This window comes from Sarcophilus harrisii, chromosome 6 (assembly GCF_902635505.1).
Source record: "Sarcophilus harrisii chromosome 6, mSarHar1.11, whole genome shotgun sequence".
NCBI classification, from domain to species: domain Eukaryota; kingdom Metazoa; phylum Chordata; class Mammalia; order Dasyuromorphia; family Dasyuridae; genus Sarcophilus; species Sarcophilus harrisii.
In genome coordinates, this window is record NC_045431.1 from 239,202,423 (window position 1) to 239,212,307 (window position 9,885).

Sequence of the window (9,885 nt, forward strand, 5' to 3'; positions counted from 1 at the left end):
GATTAATTATGATCTCCAGTTTACATGTTATCTTTTCTATTCAATGCTTAATGCCTTTTCAACATTATGGTCCTTGCATCCTAGGTCACCTGAGCACTCCTTGCACTTTGTATAATGCTGCTGTTCCTCCCATTGACCCTACTCCTTTGAGGAGAAAGAAGCAGGGAATTGGGGAAAATGTTCTTTGGTATTTTTCCTAGGAAAAGTTGTCTGGATGTGAGACACTCATGATAGCCTCATGTATTCTCCCCCAACACACACTCTTCCTCTGGGTGGGCTTCCTAGTATGGGGTAACCCCCATACTAACTTACTTTTGTTTATTTTTTTTGTTCACTTTTGGTCCTTGAATTTTTAATCTACTTGTGAAAGTTGTTTCTTCCAGACTCCAAATAATGAAATTCCAAATACTTGGCTGACCAGAATATCATCTCAGACCTGACTCTGACACTCAACACCCCCGGATACTGCTGCCATCACCTTTGAGTCATGTGTCTCCCCTCCTCAGTCTGGACCCCACTAGACAAGGCCAGCTCTACAGCCTTTATCAGCCTGAAGCAGCTTCAAAAAATGTAACCTTCCTCCCTTTGTCACAAATTCATTTGGGCTACAAACTGCTTGAGAGCAGATTGATAGGTTGCAATTTCTAGGGGAAATAGAGCAATAATCCCGAAGCCCCCAGACCTTAGGAGTGCTATTGTTCTACCAATCTATTTGTTGATGATTTTAAAGTCTCCTGGACTTAGGAATACTATAGTAGAGTCCTGCAAACATTGTTGATTACCAGATTACTATCCATTGATCAGGATAACAGGGTTTCTGAGACAAATGGTGAGGTGCACACCGGACTACTCCTCAGCCCCACCTCTAAACCATAAAATTCAATATTGAGGTGCATATCAGACCATGCCTCAGTTCTACCTCTAAGCCATACAATTAGCAGATCAGTGACAGGAAGAACTGAATCTCTTTCAGTTGCTACAAATTTATCTTCTTGCTCCTGGTGCTTTGCTAAATCCTTTTGGAACTTAGTCCACTTCCATTGGTGTAACAGTTATAATAAACATTGCCCCTTGATTTGGAGATGGGTTCAAGCCTTCAAATTCTTTTAAGACATCTCGTGACACCATTCTGCAACCTCATCTTTTTGCGCTCTACTTTTGAACCTCAACAATATTGCCTGTTTATAGGTGTATATTCCCATATGTTCTTACAGAAATGTATATTCTATGAATAAAGAAATATATATATGTATAGAAGTAAATGTATATATCTATCTTCATAGATATTCTTTCTTGCAGCATGATAATTGTTTAAATTAGTATGTATTGGATTTCACATATTTTAACATATTTAATATATATTGGCTTACTTGCCATCTAGGGGAGGAGGTCGGGGAAAGGAGAGAAAAATTTGAAATACAAGGTTTTGCAAGAGTCAGTGTTGAAAAATTATCCATGCATATGCTTTAAAAAATGAAAAACTTTAATTAAAAAAAAGAAATTGGCATATGTTAGGACCCTGGGGGAAGAAGGTTCGAAAAATTTGGACCCAGGTATCCTGCTACAGCTCTGTGGCCCAGTCACTGCCTCATCCCTGTATGGAATGGAGAGATGAAGAACTTAGAGTAATGTGTGAATTCTTTTTCTTGATTTTCATTATTTCTGTGTTTCCATATGACCTGCATAAGTACAATATGTGCAGGCCTATATTTACTTAAAGCTTAGTTAGTTACAGGCATATTTATTTAATCTAAGTTGGTGACATTTATCAGTGTTTGATAATTATTGATATCTAGTCTATTAGCTTGACAAATGTAAGCTCGATTATCTAAAGTCTGAAGGCCTAAGCCAGAAACTATCCATTCCAATGTCTTGGGACAGCGACAACCAATTAGATACATCCCCCTCAATGCTCTCTTACTTGTGATATAATCTCTTGCAACAAAATCTATAAAAGCTGTGTATATTCACTAATTCTTTGGCCCTGCTACTATGAGTACCTTCATTTTCCTTTATCTCTAGCAGCTGGACTGCCCTGCCTCTCATGAGATGCTCATGAGATAATAAACAATCTTTCTGCTTTTTCCTTTGAGTGATCTCTAAGTAGTCATTTTGGGTAGGGGTCTTCCCCATCCCACACATCACCATTTTGTAGCTAAGGTTTAGGTTTTCAGCCTAAGAGAATTCTTTTTTCCCCCTAATTTTACTAATTCTCTTAGAGTTATCAGAAAATGGAATTTTTGTAACAATTTGTAGCAACAATACAAAATAATTTTGATCAAATTTTCCACTTGGATTCACCCATTTAGAGTGCTATTTTGTTTACTCTCTAGTATGCAGAAGAGCCGACTAAAGTTCTATTTCTCTGAACTTTTTGTCCAATCTTGCCCAAGAATTTTTGAGGGGAAAAAAAAGAAAGCCAAGCTTAGAGATCCCACGTTCATTAAAGTGATAATGGAAAGGAAGATAGGAGGCGAGGAGAAAGAAAATATGGTATTGGGGTAACTAGATGAAGATTATCCAAATATAGAATACAGAATGGTCAATAATCTCCCTTGAAAGGGGGGTGGTATCAGAGGCATAAACAATCTCAGCAACAAAGAGCTATGATCAAGAGATGTTTGATCTGATGATGCTTTGAGGTACAAATCCTAACAAGAAACTATAACTAAAGTACAGGGCGAATCAAATCATATCTCCTGATGTCTGATTAGTCCTGATCTTAGATTACTTTGATTTTACTTTTTTATTCACTCTGTGAAGGTGGGTATAATATGTCATTTCCACACGTATTCACCACTTAAGAAGTCAGTGAATGAAAAATATTCATTTCCAGAACTGTGCAAGTACCACAAGAAAGATACTTTTCTGAACCTCCTAATGCCACATCATCTGCCCAGCCTCACATATGCTATGAATTTTTATGCTTGGTAACCCCACTTTGAATCCTCATACACAGCTATTTCTTTCTTTCTAGCACCTAGAATAGGAATGGTCATGGATGATTTGGAGTAAACTGGAACAGCAGTTACAGTAAAGACTATACTTCAAACACATTCACAGTAGGTCAATCAACTTCCTCTCCAAGAAAGAGAACATAAAGAAAAGGGAGGGCATGTGACTAAAGCATCATCATCATCATCATCATCATCATCATCATCCTCAGTATTACTAACATTGAAAATCATATGTTATTACTTTAATTGGCATTTCTATAGTACTTTAAATATGATAGAAGTATCTTACCAAAAGTTATACCTCCAATATCTCATTTGAGCCTCATAACACCTCAGGACCCAGGAATATTTCAGTTGCCAAAACATAAGTTTCAGGTTCCCAAAACAAAACTTCATAGTAGTTCCAGCCAGAATTATATGGATGACCTTTGTCTACAGTCCTGGTGGTATCAACAGTCAGTCAGGAAGACAGTAGCCATTTAAGTACCTTCTGTGTGCCAGGCACTGTGCTAAGCTTTAAGAATAAAAAAGAAACCCCAAAGGTTAACCATGATTAGATTAGGTACTATCTGGATGAGGATCTAGGAAAGGATACTGAAAAGGAACAGCAGATATGTAAATGTACAACAAAGAGAGGTTACTCAAAAATCTAGAGAGGTGAGAATGCAAAGAGAATGAGGATTAAGAAAAGGCTGCTGGATTAGGAAATAAGAGCTCATGGAGGGGATTTAGAACAATTCCAATAGACTTGTGATTGAGAGAGCCATCTGCATCCAGACAGAGGACTGTGGGGACTGAAATGTGGCCCATAACCTAGTATTTTCACCATTTTGTTGTTGTTTGCTTGCTTTTTAAATTTCTAATTTTTTCCTCTTTTTGATCTGATTTTTCTTGTGCCACATGATAAATGTGGAAATACATAGAGAAGAATGACATATGTTTAACATATATTGGATTACTTGCTGTCAAAGGGAGGCGAAAGGGGGAACAGAGGGAGAAAAATTTGGAAGACAAGGTTTTGCAAGAAAGATCGTTGAAAACTACCTTTGCATATATTTTGAAGATATAAAGTATTATGGGAGCCACCTGCTTGTGGCTGCTGGGGATCTAATTCTGACCAGCAGAATAGATCCTTTCATGTGAGAGGAAGATAAGGATACAAGGAGACTGAGAGGCAGTTGTATTCTGGAATCTGTCCCTGTTGTGTTTTTTTTTTTTCTTTATAATAAAATAATGGTTCTCTCTGGGAGCAGGCTTCTTGGGGCGGTTTTCTGGAGGCAGCCTTAGTTTCAGTTAAAAGTAATAATCACCCAAAATGCAGCCAGCTGATAAAATGCAAACGTTTATTTTCTCCTTCCAAAATAGCCCTATTACTTTTTCTTAGTGACCTCTCTTTCTGCTTGGTTCCAAGAGCTCCCTCTGAATGTCTCCAAATCCAAAGGTTTGTCCTTCAGCCTCCAGCCAGCACAAAGATGGAATGTCTTGCCTCTGAGAGAGGGATGGTGGGCTTCCTCCCAGAATGCTCCTCTCTGACCCCTGACAATGTTCCGAAGTAACTCTCTTGACTGGCTCCCTGAAGCTCTATTTATGCTCCTTCTTCAAGAGTGGGATTGGGGGATATTTCCCAGCATTCTCTCTGGCCCTAAGAGCTTCAAGGGAGGTGTGAATTCGGATATCTCATACTAAACCCTGAAATCTCCCAAACATGTGAACTCCAATGAGTACGTAAATACTTCTTGCTTATATGAGCTCTCTAAAGATGTGAACGCAAGCATTGTTTCTATCAGTTGTACTTAGTACCTTGTTTTTCTGACCCATAACATCGCCTGGTAGGATCAGATCAATCATACTAAACCATGATAAATTAGATAATTATTGTCTCTATCAAGTCTAATGACTTAACAGTTTGTAAAGATTCCAACCTGTCCCCTCTTCCCTCTTGTCTCCAATTTATTTTATTCTCCAATTCGAAAGCCACATCTGTATCAGTAAAGGCTGCTTTGCAATTCCTTCAAGTGTGTTATATTCACAGATCTGGGGGCCCTTAGGGAATCCACCTGTCCCTTCATACTTAGGCGTGGTCCTTAACAATAAAGCTGTTTTTTAGGAAAATAAGAAATTATAAAAATAAGTGGTTGTAAAAAGGTACATTATACTGTTTGCTTATTTGTGTATATTACTATATGTTCTTGTAGATATATGCATATTGTATGTATATATTTTGTGAATAAAGAAATGTACACACCCACACATATATATTTATATGTCTATATGTGTCTTCATAACTGTATATACATTTTTCCTTATTTGAACCTTGAAATCCATGTTTCCAGCCAGTCAAAGCCTCATTCCAATACCCGCTTGTAGTTTGAAAAATCTGAGCCTCTTCAATCTGTATAAAACTGGCAACAAGAGAATACACAATTTCTTTTCAGAAAAGTTCTGTAAGAGCTCGAAAAGGACCTAATGGACCTTGTGAACAATAGGGAATGTTTTTGTCTTTCCCTCAAGTTGTAACTACCATGAATGAAAAACATGCAAAGATAATGGGAAAGACCAGTTAATTGGGGATAATGGGCCAGATCAATCTAACAGATTATTCCTCTTAAGTCCTACCGTAAAGGTCAGTGTTTACAGAGAATCAAAGTCTTTTCCGAAGCAACACCATTTAGGAAGCTTTATCTGCACTTGAAAGCTTTGGGGAATTTATTACCTGACATCAGTGTTTGGAAAATCTCCACCTTTCCAGTATGAAAGCAAATAGAAAATCTTTTTGACTAGATAAGTGTAACTGGGAGAAGGGGAGGGGACAGAATATAATGGAAAGAGAGGAATTGTCCTGCATCCTGCTCCTATCTCCACTCTCATGTTCCAGTGAGAAGGACAGATATATGCATCAACAGCAGAACCAGGCACAGGAATCTGGGAAGGAAAAAGGGAAGTTCAGAGTCTGGAGCCTTTCTTCATCATTATTTGTCATCATCGAATCAACTGAAGATTTTGGTGAGTTTAATCCTTTATAAATTTATGTGCACAGCTGGCAAACATTAGTCTGGGAAGTGGGGAGCAGCAGAAATTTCTGCTTCTGTGTTCTGATGCTTTCTTTTTCCCTTGGAGGGCAAAAGCAACACCCAGCCTTCAAACTCTTTGTAATATGGCCCCCAGCTGGGAGGGAGAATGAATTTGGAGTGCTTAAGAAGTCTCTGAACAAGGGAATGAAAGATCAGATTCCCAATCCTCCAGATGCAGGTTCTGGCTCAGGGTATGAGTGAATCCCACATCTCCTTAATTTTTTCCTATTCTTAGTCTGAGTTAACTGATCTATTCTTTCCCAGACATTTGGCCCTAAATCTCATCATTTGTCAATAAAGAGAAACTGAAGCCATAGCAATCAACAATCCCAGACATCTACTGTTAGGCATGTTCTGTGCTGATCAATTATCTGGTCTGGCACCAGGTGAACACCTGGGGCTGCATCCTGCTCCCCTCTGCCTCCTCTCAGTACGATACCAGCTACTTCAGGGTAGAGTCGTTTTCATTGTTCTTGTATTCCAAAACCAAGCTCAGTGGTAAAAGTGAGTCTGGGGCCAGAATCTCCAAGAGGTAAGTGCTGAGCAAATGTTTATTGCAGTTTGACACAGAAAATCAGTGAAAAAACTTTCATTTCCTTCTCTCCTTTCTAGAAGTGGTTGACTAAAGATGTGAAACATATCGAATTTAGCTGATGTGATGGTTCGTTGTGGTGATGTGGAGATTTTAAATGTCCAGCCTGCAATAAGATAAACTGGGGGAAAGCTCTGAGCAAATGGCAGTTAATTAAAGGGTCTGTGGTCCCCTCAAATCTTACTCCTGGGAAATAGGTGCAAATATATTTTATTCCTTTTGTACATGTAAGAGCTTATTCAATTTTCTAATTTCCTGCCATTAAAATATTTTCAACCCAATCAATTTTGATGTATAATGATTAGTGACAATAACTGAACTTCATTGCAAATAAGTTTCCATTATTTTTTGTTGCTTATATTTAGAAAACACATTCATGGTGACTCTCCCACCTTCTCATTACTGCTTCCTTGTTTCTTTCAGTTACCCAAAGAAATCCCAGAGCAAAGCCAGAGTTAAGAGATAATCTTGTCTCTATCAATCAATTAATAAGGATGTATTTTATGAAACAATTCTTTTAGAGTCTTATCAAAAAGTGTCATTGGGGAACAAAATTGCTTTAGTCATATTTGCCAAGTGGATTCATCCATTGAAAGCACTGTTTTAGTTCAATCTCTAGTATATAGAAGAGCTGGCTAAATTTCCATATCTCTAGACTTTTTGCCTAAGTGTAACCACAGGAAGAAAACATGAGAATGATGGAGAATTTAGCAATGTTCCAAGCTGATTTTGAAGGACTGATCAATAAAACCCCATATATCTCATCTATCAGCAACATATTTTGGCAACTGATTTAATAACCTGCAAAGGGTTGGTTTCTGAATGGGTAAATAGGAATGAAAAAAGTCTTCATGCTAGTTGAATAATTGGTTACCAACATGAGTGAAATAACCCTTTCTCTCACTAGTAAGTGAGACTAGAATATTATTCATTGCTGACCCTTGACCTACACTTCTGGGGAGCAGAGGCCCTAACTCTTGGAGGTGGAGATGGGAGTAAGCCCTTCTCTGTCTCTGCATCCCCAGGGAGTCTGAGAGGAGCAGGGCTTTCTGGGCCTGGGATCACCCACCATGGCTGTGTCCCCTACACCCCAGCAACAGGAATATGGTAATGACAGTGCTACGGAAAGGGCGTAAATGGGAGTGAGACTTCTGGGACACCTGAAGGATTTCATCTTTATAATTGGATGAACGGGTTCTCTCTGCTTGTTGCCTCCCTTGGGCTGCTGGGGAACGGCGTGGTCCTGTGGCTCCTGGGCTTCCACATCCGGAGGACCCCCTTCTCTGTCTATATCTTTAACCTGGCGGGAGCAGATGCTCTCTTCCTCTGCTGCTCCTTTCTGGACTCCTTCATGAGCCTTGTTACCTGTTTTGCTTCTATAATACACACGGTCATAATCTACCTCCAATACATGTCCTACACTACGGGCATGAGCCTCCTGGCCGCGATCAGCACCGAGCGCTGTCTCTCCGCGCTCTTCCCCATCTGGTACCGATGTCACCGCCCCAAGCACACGTCGGCCGCGGTCTGCGCCGGGCTCTGGGCTCTGGCCGGACTGATCGAAGTCACAGAATTTGTTACTTGGAAATATTTGGTTCCTCACCGTTTCTGCGACTTCTTCATTATCTATTTCCTGTGGTTCCTCCTCCTCACCTGCGTCCTGTGCGTGTCCAGCCTGACTCTGCTGCTGAGGGTCCAGTGCAGCTCCCAGCGCCGGCGGCCCCCCAGGCTCTACCTCCTGGTGCTGCTCACGGTCCTCGTGTTCCTGCTCTGCGGCCTGCCCTGGGGGGTCAGGATTTTCATATATAATCGCTTCGGAATAGAACTCATACCTGATAGCCTCCATCAGCCCCTGGCTTGTGTGAACAGCAGCGTGAACCCCTTCATTTACTTCTTCGTGGGCAAACGAGGGCATAAAAGGAGGGAGCCCCTCAGGCTGGTCCTGCAGAGAGCTCTGGGGGAGGAGCAGGAGGTGGGAGGCGGGATGAGGGACATCCCCCACAGCAACACCCAGGAGACCTCATCATGAGGCTAAGAACAAGAGGCCCAGAGATGAGGCCCAAGAAATAAGCCCCGGCTCCAGACCACCTGCAGCCCCTTCCCACCTCCCAGCCAGGAAAAGCCCAATTCCCTCTGTCATTCTTTAGCTTTGTGTCCAGAGTTTCCATTCTAAGGAATGAGGAACCATTTATTGGGTGTAAGCCAGGCAGGTGGGGATGGCAGAAGATAGAGCTCCAGGGTCTGGAATGGGAACAACTGGGATCTGGTCTGAGACACTTGCCAATTCTGTGACCTTGGGCATATCACTTAACTCTGTTTGCCTCAGTTTATTCATCTGTAAAATGAGCTAGAGACAAAAATGGCAAAACACTCCATTCTCTGCCAAGAAAACTCCAAATGAATTGACAAAAACTCACGACTGTAGGACAAAATTATACCAGGAACCCTCCCATGTGCTTTACAAATATCTCATTTAATCCTCACAATATGCCTGAGAAGCAGGAAAAGATTCAGTGTATGTGAGACGGAATTGGAATTCAAATCTTCTTGACCCAGGCCCACTGCTCAGTGCACTGTGAGGCCCTCGAGCTTGCTGGAGGCTTCTTTACCTAGGAAGTGAGGTCCAGGGTCTCACCTGCCACCAGCCAGAGGAAAGTTCTACAAGAAATGGCCCTTCAGCCCTTTTTGTAGTGGCTAAAAACTGGAAACTGAATGGATGTCCATCAGTTGGAGAATGGCTGAAAAAATTTTGGTATATGAAAATTATGGAATATTACTGTTCTGTAAGAAATGACCAACAGGATAATTTCAGAAAGGCCTGGAGAGACTTACATGAACTGATGCTGAGTGAAATGAGCAGGACCAGGAGATCATTATATACTTCAACAATACTATATGATGACCAGTTCTGATGGACCTGGCCATCCTCAGCAATGAGATCAACCAAATCATTTCTAATGGAGCAGTAATGAACTGAACTAGCTATGCCCAGAAAAAGAACTCTGGGAGATGACTAAAAACCATTACACTGAATTCCCAATCCCTATATTTATGCCCACCTGCATTTTTGATTTCCTTCACAAGCTAATTGTACAATATTTCAGAGTCTGATTCTTTTTCTACAGCAAAATAACGTTTTGGTCGGGTATACTTATTGTGTATCTAATTTATATTTTAATATATTTAACATCTACTGGTCATCCTGCCATCTAGGGGAGGGGGTGGGGGGGGTAAGAGGTGAAAAATTGGAACAAGGGGTTTGGCA

General features: G+C 40.7%; 1 pseudogene; it reads left to right on the top strand.

Moving 5' to 3' along the window:
• The first annotated feature begins 7,510 nt into the window (after nucleotides 1-7,510).
• On the top strand, nucleotides 7,511-8,649 carry LOC116420001 (annotated as a pseudogene).
• The last annotated feature ends 1,236 nt before the right edge of the window (nucleotides 8,650-9,885 follow it).